Here is a 10,718-nt window from a genome sequence, read left to right as displayed (position 1 = left end):
TCACAGGATGCTGTTTGCTGAGTCATGCAAATAGTGCCATGTGCTGTGTCTTTCACAGGGTGCATTCTTTCAACTTGTCCTTGTAAGAGCTCCGCAACTGAGATGATTATGCAGACAAGAATATTGAGGCTCAGATAGGTCCCCAATGCAGGGACAAAATTATGTATTACTAAAGACTAGTGAGTTGTCTGCTGCAGACAATTGTTTTGTTTTGTATTTTCCCAGCCATGAACCTTGAACTAGGGGCCTAGGCACTGACCCTTACCTCTTGGGTTCATGGCTAGCACTCCACCATGTGGAGCCAAGGAGCCCTTTGCACCAGAAGCCATGGCATAGGGGTCTATAGCTGAGGTCTGTCATCCTTCCTTCTCAGGATGCTGAGATCTGAGGATCTGTGTTCCAAACTATCCCAGGCAAAAAGGTCCCATGAGACTATCTCCAATTCACCACTAAGAAACCTGAAGTGGAAGCTGTGTGCTTGACGCTCATGTTTGTCATCCTAGCTACTCAGGAGGATGAGATCTGAGGATCATGGTTCAAAGCTAGCCTGGGCAAGAAAGTCCTTGAGACACTTTGCTCCAATGCCCCACCAGAAAAGCTGAAATGGCGCTTTGGCTCAAATAGTAGAGCACAAGACTTGAGCTGAAGAGCTCAAGGACAGCACCCATGCCTAGACATCAACTTCTACAACAATAAAAAACGACAGAAAGAAACTAACAAACCTGAAATAGAGGGCTGGGAATGTGCCTTAGGGGTAGAGTGCATTGCATATATGAAACCCTGGGTTTGATTTCTCAGGACCATATCAAAAAAAAAAAAAAAAGCCTGAAGTTGTTCTGTGGCTCAAGTAGGAGAGGGCTATCCTTGTACAAGAGAATCTAAGTACAGTGCTCAAGTCCGGAGTTCAACTTTCAAGAATGGTGTATGGGTACACACGCATGCGCGCTCGCACACACACACACACACACACACACACACACACACATACACACAGACTAGGAGTGATGCTGTTACACAAAATGGTAAGGTACCGGGCTTCTTCACTGAGATCATGGTCAGCACCTTAGCCCCATGTCCCCAAAAGCTAGCCACCCAGGGCCCAACTAGGAGAGGTCAAATGTTTCAAAACCTGATGAGATTCACCAGCCCTAGAAGACAGGAAGCTTTGTGATATCAGATATGTGCTTGGAATTCCCAAGCTTGCGAAAACCTAGGAGAGGCATCATAGGCCCAACATTGCCCTCAATGAAACATTTCATGAGCTTCAGTGCCCTAGTGGTCTGCCAGAAGGACTTTTGAATTATATTGAGAACTTTATCTGAACACTGGTATATAGTCTCACAAAGGCAGGATAAGTGCACAGGACTTTGCCTGCCATGGGAGGTGGCACAAATGAAAGCTTCCTGTCAAAACAGAGCACTGGGGAGAGAGATAGTTGCGAGTACATAGTGACCTTTCTCTCCTGACCTTCGGAGCCCGCCTGCACTCCTCCTCACTATCTGACCCGGATGGAATTGTTTGTTACACAGCAGTACAGGAATGAGGCCTTTTTTCTGCCTGTCCAGGAAATAAGAGAGATTTCGTCCACAAGGCCTGGGATGCAGAGAAACCCACAGGTTATACTGGGACCAGTGAAGGGAGCCCTGGAACATGCAGTGTCATGAAAGCAGTCTCTGTTATGAAATCATTTTATTGAATACAAATTTCCTAGCTTGGTGCCGTTCATCATAGCTACTCTGGAGCTTCACCTATAGGAATACGTCCATACATACACAAAGATATGTAGGTACAGGCTCTTTGATGGGGCAGTTCCTGGGGTTGAACTGTGAGTCTAGGAATTGTCCCTGAGCTCTTTTTGCTCAAGGATAGTGCATTAACCTTGAATCACAGCCCCACTTTGTTTTTTTCTGTGATCTCTTAGAAATAACAGTGTCATGTACTTTCCTATGCTGGCTGGATTCAAACTAAGATTCTCTACATCTCATCCTCCTAAGGAGCTGGAATTACAGTCAGCAGCCACTGGTACCTTCTTTCTTCTTCATTTTTAATTCTGGACAATCTGACTTCTTAACAGGGTCATTCCAATGGCTTGAATTTATAAGTTAACTACCCAATGATCTTTATGGCTGTTTTCACTGAGAAGGATTTTCTCGCCTCATCTTCCCCTCTGGTCACAGGTTTGAAGCCAAAAGTGAGAAATGAGTGTCACAGGAATTGGGAGAAAATATCCCCAGGACATGCCAGTTCTGTCACTTAGCATTGAGCTGCAGTGAATTTACTGTCTCAGGATGAGAGGACTGAAAGCTGCAATGATTCTCATAATGTCTGCAATGTTCCTTTTGCCAATAAAATGATCTAATAATTATGAGTGTTTTGTGTCTGCAACCTTAAGTAACTAGAACACACTAGAAGCATCTTCATGTATCTCTTTTCCTCTAGTGCCTCTCGAGATTTACAATAAGGTTTTGTGTGGAGCAGCTCCTCTGTGTATCCTTGAGAAACGCTGCTTGAAGCCTCTTTGGAAAATCGCCATTCAAAGTCAGCCTGAGCAGGAAGTCTGTGAGACTCTTATTTCCAAGAAACCACCAGAAAACTAGAAGTGGAGCAGTGGTCCAGAGGGAAGAGTTCCAGCTTTGAGAGAGAAAGCCAAGCAGGAAAAACAGGCTAGAACAGGCAGGAAAGTCTTGGAGGTGCTTATGTCCAATTAATGACCAGATGGCTGGAAGTGGAGCTGTGGTGGCGGTAGCACCTCAGCCTTGGGAAAAACAGCCAAGGAAAGCATCGGGCCCTGAGTTTAAGCCCTGGTATGACCACAAAATATTTTCAAAAAGAGAAGGCCAAGTTTATTTATCAACGCCCTACCTACTTATGTGTGTATAATACCTCCCTGAGTGCAAACAGAGTGTATGCAATGCTTCTTCTTTTATTTACTCATTCATTTTTTCAAATATGCTCCTAGTGCATACGGCACCATTTTCTTCATTTCAGACCCATGGCTTTTCTCTTCCAGGTTTCCAGTCCTGTGTCATTATATGATCCACACTGCAGCTCTCAGCAGCCTTTATTTACATTAATTATGAGGCCAATGCAGGACCAGTCACAAATCAGGCAGGGGAAGAGAAGATCAGGTTTTGTAGAAGTAACCAGTATTCAGAAAATTAAACTAGGGCTCTTAAAATGGTAGCATACTTATGTAAAAACTACCTTTAAAGAAAATATGAAGGGGCTGGGAATGTGGATTAGTGAGTGCTTGCCTAGCATGCAAAAAGCCCTGGGTATGATTCCTCAGTATCACATACAGAGAAAAAGCCAGAATTAGTGCTGTGGCTTAAGTAGTAGAGTGCTACAGACAGTGCCCAGACCTTGAGTTCAACCCAAAAACTCACAAAGAGATACCTAAGTAGGTAGGTAGGTAGATTAGATAGATAGATAGATAGATAGATAGATAGATAGATAGATAGATAGATAGATAGATAGATAGATAGATAGATAGATAGATAGATAGATAGATAGATAGATAGATAGATAGATAGATAGATAGATAGATAGATAGATAGATAGATAGATAGATAGATAGATAAATCTGGTCTTGGATGTCAGGAGGAAAGAAGGGAACACTTCCCATTCATGAGGCCTTCTGCAGTGTGCTAGGCCACCAGCATCACCTTCACACAATCACAGAGCAGGAAGACTGTCTCTTTTCAACTTCTAAGGTAGCCAAAGGCCCCAGAGCCACGAGGGCAGAGCTAGGCTCTAACTCAGGGGCTTGGAGACAGAAGAGAAACAGCCTTACCTCTAGTTCATCTGGGGATTTGCATTAATTAAGTGGAGAATGAAGAAAGGAGAATGGACTGGCAGAGGTAGAAGAAGGCCTTCAAATCTGACAGATGGAGAGTCAAAAACCCACTCCCTAAGACGAGAGAGCAGGGTTTTTCTACTCTGTTCCTCCCCTCTCCCCCACTCAACTGGCTCTTTATTGGTAACCTAAAGATAGCCTGAGGCTCCCTTCACCTGAAGGAGGAAGGTTAATTAGTCGTTGTTTGAAGAGCCTGATAAAAGCCGGACCCTGGTGTAACTCTAACAAATATTTCAGGTTTCCCTTCATTTCTGGTTGTTCCTGGAATGAATGAAGTGGTTTTGCAGCTCACTTCCTTGTTGAGTGTGTATATTCTGCCTCCTAATCCTGCAGGCTTAGGTCTCTGCACCTATCCTGGCTTTTGCAACTATTTTCTGTCCATCAAATACAGCGTTGCACTGGAGTTCATCCTGCTAACAGGGCTAGCGCTTGGATCCTGAGAACTTCATTTGAACCCCAGATGGGTCATTGATGATTCTTTCCTTCTTCTATAGCTCAGGAACTCTAAGAACATTTAGAGTGCAAGTAAATTCTCATCACCAAGGGAAACACAAGAAGCTCTTGAACATCTGACCTTTCAGAAGTGGAAGTCAGAGTGTCATAGACTTCCCTGCCCTGATTGGCTTCACCCTGTGTTCCTGATACCTCAGCCTCCGGAGCTAGGGTGATGGGCATGAGCTACTGGTGCTCTGGTAGGTTCAGAACTGTAATGACATTGACAATACAAGTCAAATTCTTATAGCAAAGTGTTTGGGGAGCATATTAAGCCTTTCAACAATAGACCGTTCAGAACCCTGTAGGACACAAGGTTACAATGCTAGAGTCTGAGAGGCTGGGTATATGTATATGCTACACTTGAACCTGGAGCTCTAACTCCAATTCTGGTGTACATCAGTGTTCATTTTCCAGAGAATGTTCTCCTAATTAGTAAATAGGAAAAATACTTTGATTAACCCTCACTTTTTTCCAGGTGTCTGTCTCAAACTCAAGCCTGGGCACTGTTCCTGATCCCTTCAGCTCAAGGCTAACACTCTACCATTTTATCCACAGCGCCATATGGGGTCTTTTGGTAGTTCACTGGAGATAAGAGTCTAACAGACTTTCCTTGCCTAGGTTGTCTTTGAACTGTGGTCTTCAGCTCTCAGTCTACTGAGAAGCTAGGGTTCCAGGTGTGAGCCACTGTCATCTGACCTATTGTTTTTGACACTTGTGGGGCTTTATCTTAGGGCCTGGGTACTGTCTCTGAGCTTCTTTTTCTCAAGTCTAGCCACTTGAGCCTCTCCACAGTTTCTGCCTTTTTCTGAGTATGTGGTACTGAGGATTCAAACCCTGTCATTCATGCATGTTGAGCAAGCTCTTTACCACTAAGCCACATTTCTACCCCACCCTTCCAATTTTATCCCTCATCTGCCTATCCTCAAGAAAAGGTTTCTGAATATAAACATTATAAAGAATTCCCAATGGGAAGATGTCCAAAGATAAGACAAAGCTCATACTTGGGGCAGACTTTAAACATGTGAAGACTGTGACAAATGCTTCCATATAATTATGTACTGTGTTTCAACACTTAATAAAATATTAATGATAAATGAGTCAATATCCTAAATTATTGTGTTTAATTTTATAATATTTGTGAAAAATGTAAAAAACATTATGTGTATAATAATACTAAATACAATAATCAATAAATGAATCAAAGAAAAATAAAATACAAAATCAATAATAAAAATCATAATATGAAATTAACATACATATGTAAGTATACATCATATATTACATATGTATAGAAATATTTTTTCTCTTGCAGGACCTTCATTCAGGACATGGGAATTCTAGCCTGAATTTCTTTTCCTCAAGGACAGTGAGCTCTGCCTTCACCCATGCTGCAAAAGAGTTACCTGGATGGTGAGCTCAAATCCTAGCAATGGCAGAAATACTGGGCCCAGTTCGAAGACAGTGATTTAGTTTTTTATTAATGGAAACAGTTATGATTTTTCAGTTCCATACTGAACATTTAAAAAAAGCAGTGCAGAATTTTGTACAGCTATTCAGACATCCTTCTCTGAGTGCTTCTCTGAGAATTACATTGTTTCTCTTTTTTTGTATGTTTTTTATTGTAAACATATTGTACAGAAGGGTTAAGTTTACAGGAGCAAGGTAATGAGTACATTTTTTGTTGAGCATTGTTACCTCCTTCTTTTTTTTCCCCCTACCATCCCTTCCCTCCCATCTCCACAACTACCTCCCCTGCTTAGGTCAGTGACGTAGTTTTCCATTTTTGGTTGGCACAGGCTTTGAACTCATGTAGTGGCAACTCTTCCCTCACATTGCTAAAGATTTACCAAGACCCTGATTTTAAATCCCAGGCTAGGAAAGAAAACTGGCAGAAATTCCAAACCAGGGAGCTTTACTTTTTTAAAATTTAGTTAAATGATTAATTAATTAATTACTTATTTTTTGGCAAAACATTGGGCTTGAAGTCAAGTCGTGGAAACTCTGCCTCAACTTGGATCTCCCTAGGCTGGGGTGCAGTCTCCAGACCCATAGCCGATCCTGAGATCCTAGGCCCAGAGGGACTTTAGGAAGAAAAAAAAGCTGGAAAGCACAAAAGTGGTGAGGTGCAGAGTGCTGAGGTTTTACAATTTTTTTCTTTGCATGTTGACCATCCTAGGTCTGAATGATATGCCTGCAAAGTAGACTTGACCTGCCATTGCTGATGGCTGGTGGGATATCAGTGAAACCATAGGCCAACCTGTTAACATGGCCCTGGATTCAAATCCCAGTCCTGACACCAATGGCAGGAGATCACAAGAGACTCATTCCTATTCATAGGAATACTGATTGAAAGTGTAGTTCATGCACAGGTCTAGTCTAAAATTGTATGCAATAATCGTAGAATGCTGATTGATCTTAATTAATAGTTTATTAATCATGAAAAGAATAATATTCCTTCAATGGTGGTATAATAAATATCTAAGATTTGGTAGGAAACTTGTAGGTATCATTTAATCATAGATAGACAGCCCTGGCACTCTTTACCAATATATATTTATATATCTGCCTATCCATGTATCACTGCTTTGGCCAAACCAGGTGGTTCCCAGCCACCTGACAGCCTCATTGGCTAGAGGCTGCCATGCTCAAACTCACTCATTCTTGAATTGAGCCTGCTAGGCACTGAGTTCAGATCCTAGCACTGCCAGGCTTGATGGTGAACACATCTAAAATCTAGATGCCTTGTGATAGGATGTAAACAATGTAATAAATGGTATATGTATCATCAGAGTCAATAAAATAAATGGTAAATATATTGAATAAAACAAGAAATAAAATGATTGACCACAGCAAACACAATATGGACTGAACATCTGTACAGAATTACAAATCCTAATTTTAAAATGTATGTAAGATGAACTTTTCCAGATCTGAGGCTTGAATTCAGCCCCCCTACAAGGAGGGAATGGCGGAATACCCTGAGATACTCGTTTCTGAACCTAGGAGGAGTCATGAAAAGAGATCGATCTCATCCCTGAATGAGTAGTTTCTGCATGATGCGAGTAGGAAATGATGGGCAAGACTCATGGAGTATTGATTATTTGTAAAGAAGAGTTGATGAAGCATGACAATTATCACCAGAGTCATGAAATGGAGGCATCCAGAAAGATCCAAGAAACTGTAGTCACACAGAATGGATTCCATTACAGGTCACCATCTCTCCTACTCTACACAAATATGTACTTATTTGCATACTGCCTTCAGCTTATGAAAGGATGACTATTATGTTCCCCAGTTTCCGCCCGCTGGGGGGCCTCAATCTCAGGTCCTGGGAATGGCCTAGGTCCTTCGTGGCTCACAGGTTGTTGTGCTCATGTGGACCCATTTGCCAATTGGGCCTGCTAGGTCCCGAGTTCAGATCCCAGCCCTGCCAAAAGATTCATCTTGATGTCAAAAGCCAATCGTTGCACCTGTTTTTCTTTCCTGTGCAAGTCTTGGGTCTCAGCTAGGATGGAGAATAAATGGGCCACCCTGTGGATATGGGAATAAGTTGTTATCCATGTCAGTCCAGGTATACTTGTCATCATATACTCAAGAAAATACACAATATATCCATGAATAGCATACAAAATAAAGAGAATAACTACACTCAATGCACGATGAAGTCCACACACGGATGTGAACATACATCCCTTGTTTCAATGATGCATGGAGGACTATTGAGGCCTCCCTGGGGCTCGAACTCAGTTCCAGGGAATGACCCAGATCCTTAGTGGCTCACAGTCTGGTGTGATCAGGTGAACCCATTGGGCAGTTGGCCCTCCTAGGCTCTGAGTTCGAATCGCAGCACTGCCAAAAGTTCACCCTGATGTGAGATGCCAGTTGTTGCATCTGTTTTCCTAGGCTGTGCAAGTTCTGTGTCTCAGCTAGGATGGAGAATGTACAGGCAAGTCTATACTCATAGGAATAGGTTGTCATCCAGTTCACCAGAGTTATATCTGTCATCCTATACTCAAGAAAATGCACAATACATCAATGAATAAGACACAAAATAAAGAGAATGACTACACTGAACACAAGATGCCGTTCACCAATGTTTAGAAATATAGATCCTCTGTTTAATTATGAATTTATGGCTATATTGGCCCCCACCAGGGCTGGATCTCAGGTCCTGGGAATAGCCTAGCTCCTTAGTGGCTCACAGGCTGGTGTTCTCAACATGTCCCTTTCACTGATTGGGCCTGCTGGACCTTGAGTTCAAATCCCAGCACTGCCAAAATATTCAACCTGATGTGAGAATCCAATTGAACCACCTTTTTTCCTGTCCTGCGAAAGTCCTGGGTCTCAGGGCAGATGGAGAATGCTATATAGGCAATTCTATAGACATGGAAATAGGCTGTCATCCATGTCAACACAGTTATATCTGTCACCATACTCAATAAAATACACAATACATCCATGAATAAGACACAAATTAAAAAGAATAACTACAATGAACTTAAGATGCATACCACTACTGTAGGTAAAGAGAGATCTTATGTTTAAAAAAGGTGGGCTTATCATTTTGTCCAGTGCTGGGCCTTCAAATCAGGCCCTGGACCAGGCCTGACATTCTAGTCTTCAAGGATGGTGAGCTTCAATCCTCCCACAGTGCAACAGAGCTACCCAGACCTGATTTCAAATCCCAGCACTGACAAAAGATTCATTCTGATGTCAGAAGCTAGTTGTTGCACACGTTTTACTCTCCTGTGAAAGAAGAGGATAGAGAATGCATAGGCAACCCTGTAACCATGGGAACAGGTTGTCGTCCATGTCAGCACAGTTATACCTGTCACTATACTTAGTAAAATAAACAATACCTCCATGAATTAGAGACAAAATAAGGAGAAGTGCACCAAACACAAGATGCTGTCCACACATGTGGACACACATGTCCACACATTGATCCTATGTTTATATTATGAACTTATGAAATTATGAACTTATAGTGGACCACCCTGGGGATCAAAGTCAGATCCTGGGAATGACCTAGCTCCTTGGTTGCTCACAGGTTGGTGTGTTCACCTTGATTTATTGGCCAATTGGTCCTTCTAGGCCTTGAGTTCAGATCCCAGCAATATTAACAAGTGGATCGTCGAGTAAGAAGCCGAGTGTGAAACTTGTTTTCTTTTTCTCTGAGAATTCTAGGTGTCAAGAATGATGCAGTACATTTCTACAAACCTAGTGCTCTGTGATAGGATGTCATCAATGTAATAAACGAAATGGGTTTCATATAGTAAAATCAATGATAAATAAATGAATAAAAAAATACAAGGAATAACCACACCAAACATATATGGACTGAACATCTATAGGTAAGTATAAAACCTATCTTTACAATGTATTTAAATAGTATGTTTTCCAGGGATGGGGCTTGAATTCAGGACTAGTGAACAGGCTTGACTTTCTTATCCTCAAGTACCGTGATCTTCCCCTTCATCCACATTGCTGCAGATTTACCCAGATCCTTAGTTCAAATCCAACACCTGGCAGAATAAATAGCGGGAATTGCAAGCCAGGGAGCTAATTTTTTTAAAACTTTTTCTCAGCACGGGGCTTGAACTCAGGTCAGCTTCGATCACCCTAGGCTGGGGTGCAGCCACTGGACTCACAGCTCTTCCTGGGATCCTCGACCACCAGGCCTTGCAAGGAAAACAATGTACAGAAAAACTGTGGCCTTTTTAGGTTTTCTTCCTTTGCACATGACCCTCCTGAGTCTGAATTATACTGTTGCAAAGAGTACTTCACCTTGCATTGCTGAAGGCTGGCAGACTATTGGGGAAGCCATAGGCCCACGTGGCAGTATAGGCCCTGACCAACCAATGGCAGGAGATACTAAGAAACAGGTTTCCAACCATAGGAATAACAATGGAATGTTGTCAATGCCACAGAATGAGTTGTTCGTGAATAGTGCTCCTATAAAATTAGACAGCATGATTTCAGGAGGCTGATTGATTTTATTTAATATTTATGAAGCATTAAAAGATTATTACTACTTACAGGAACACAATAATTTCAGGACACTGATTTCTTTTAAGAAAGAAAACAATTACATTACTTATATGCACACATAATAAATACCGAAGAATTGGTAGGAATGTAGTCTATATAACTAAATAATGTATAGACATCTCCGACACTCTATAAAGATATATATTTATTAGCTTACTGCCATCTACATGTCAATATGCTCTTATTTTGTTAACTCCTGGGCTCAATCTCAGGTCCTGGGAACAGTCTGTCAGCTCAATTTGCCCCAGGAGGGTATGCTGACACTCACCCATTCATGAATTTGGCCTTGTAGGCCATGAGTTCAGATGCCAGCATT

The sequence above is a fragment of the Dipodomys spectabilis genome, unplaced genomic scaffold, assembly GCF_019054845.1.
Source record: "Dipodomys spectabilis isolate Male_0828 unplaced genomic scaffold, ASM1905484v1 ptg000361l, whole genome shotgun sequence".
Lineage (NCBI taxonomy): Eukaryota > Metazoa > Chordata > Mammalia > Rodentia > Heteromyidae > Dipodomys > Dipodomys spectabilis.
Note: the sequence above shows the minus strand (reverse complement) of the source record.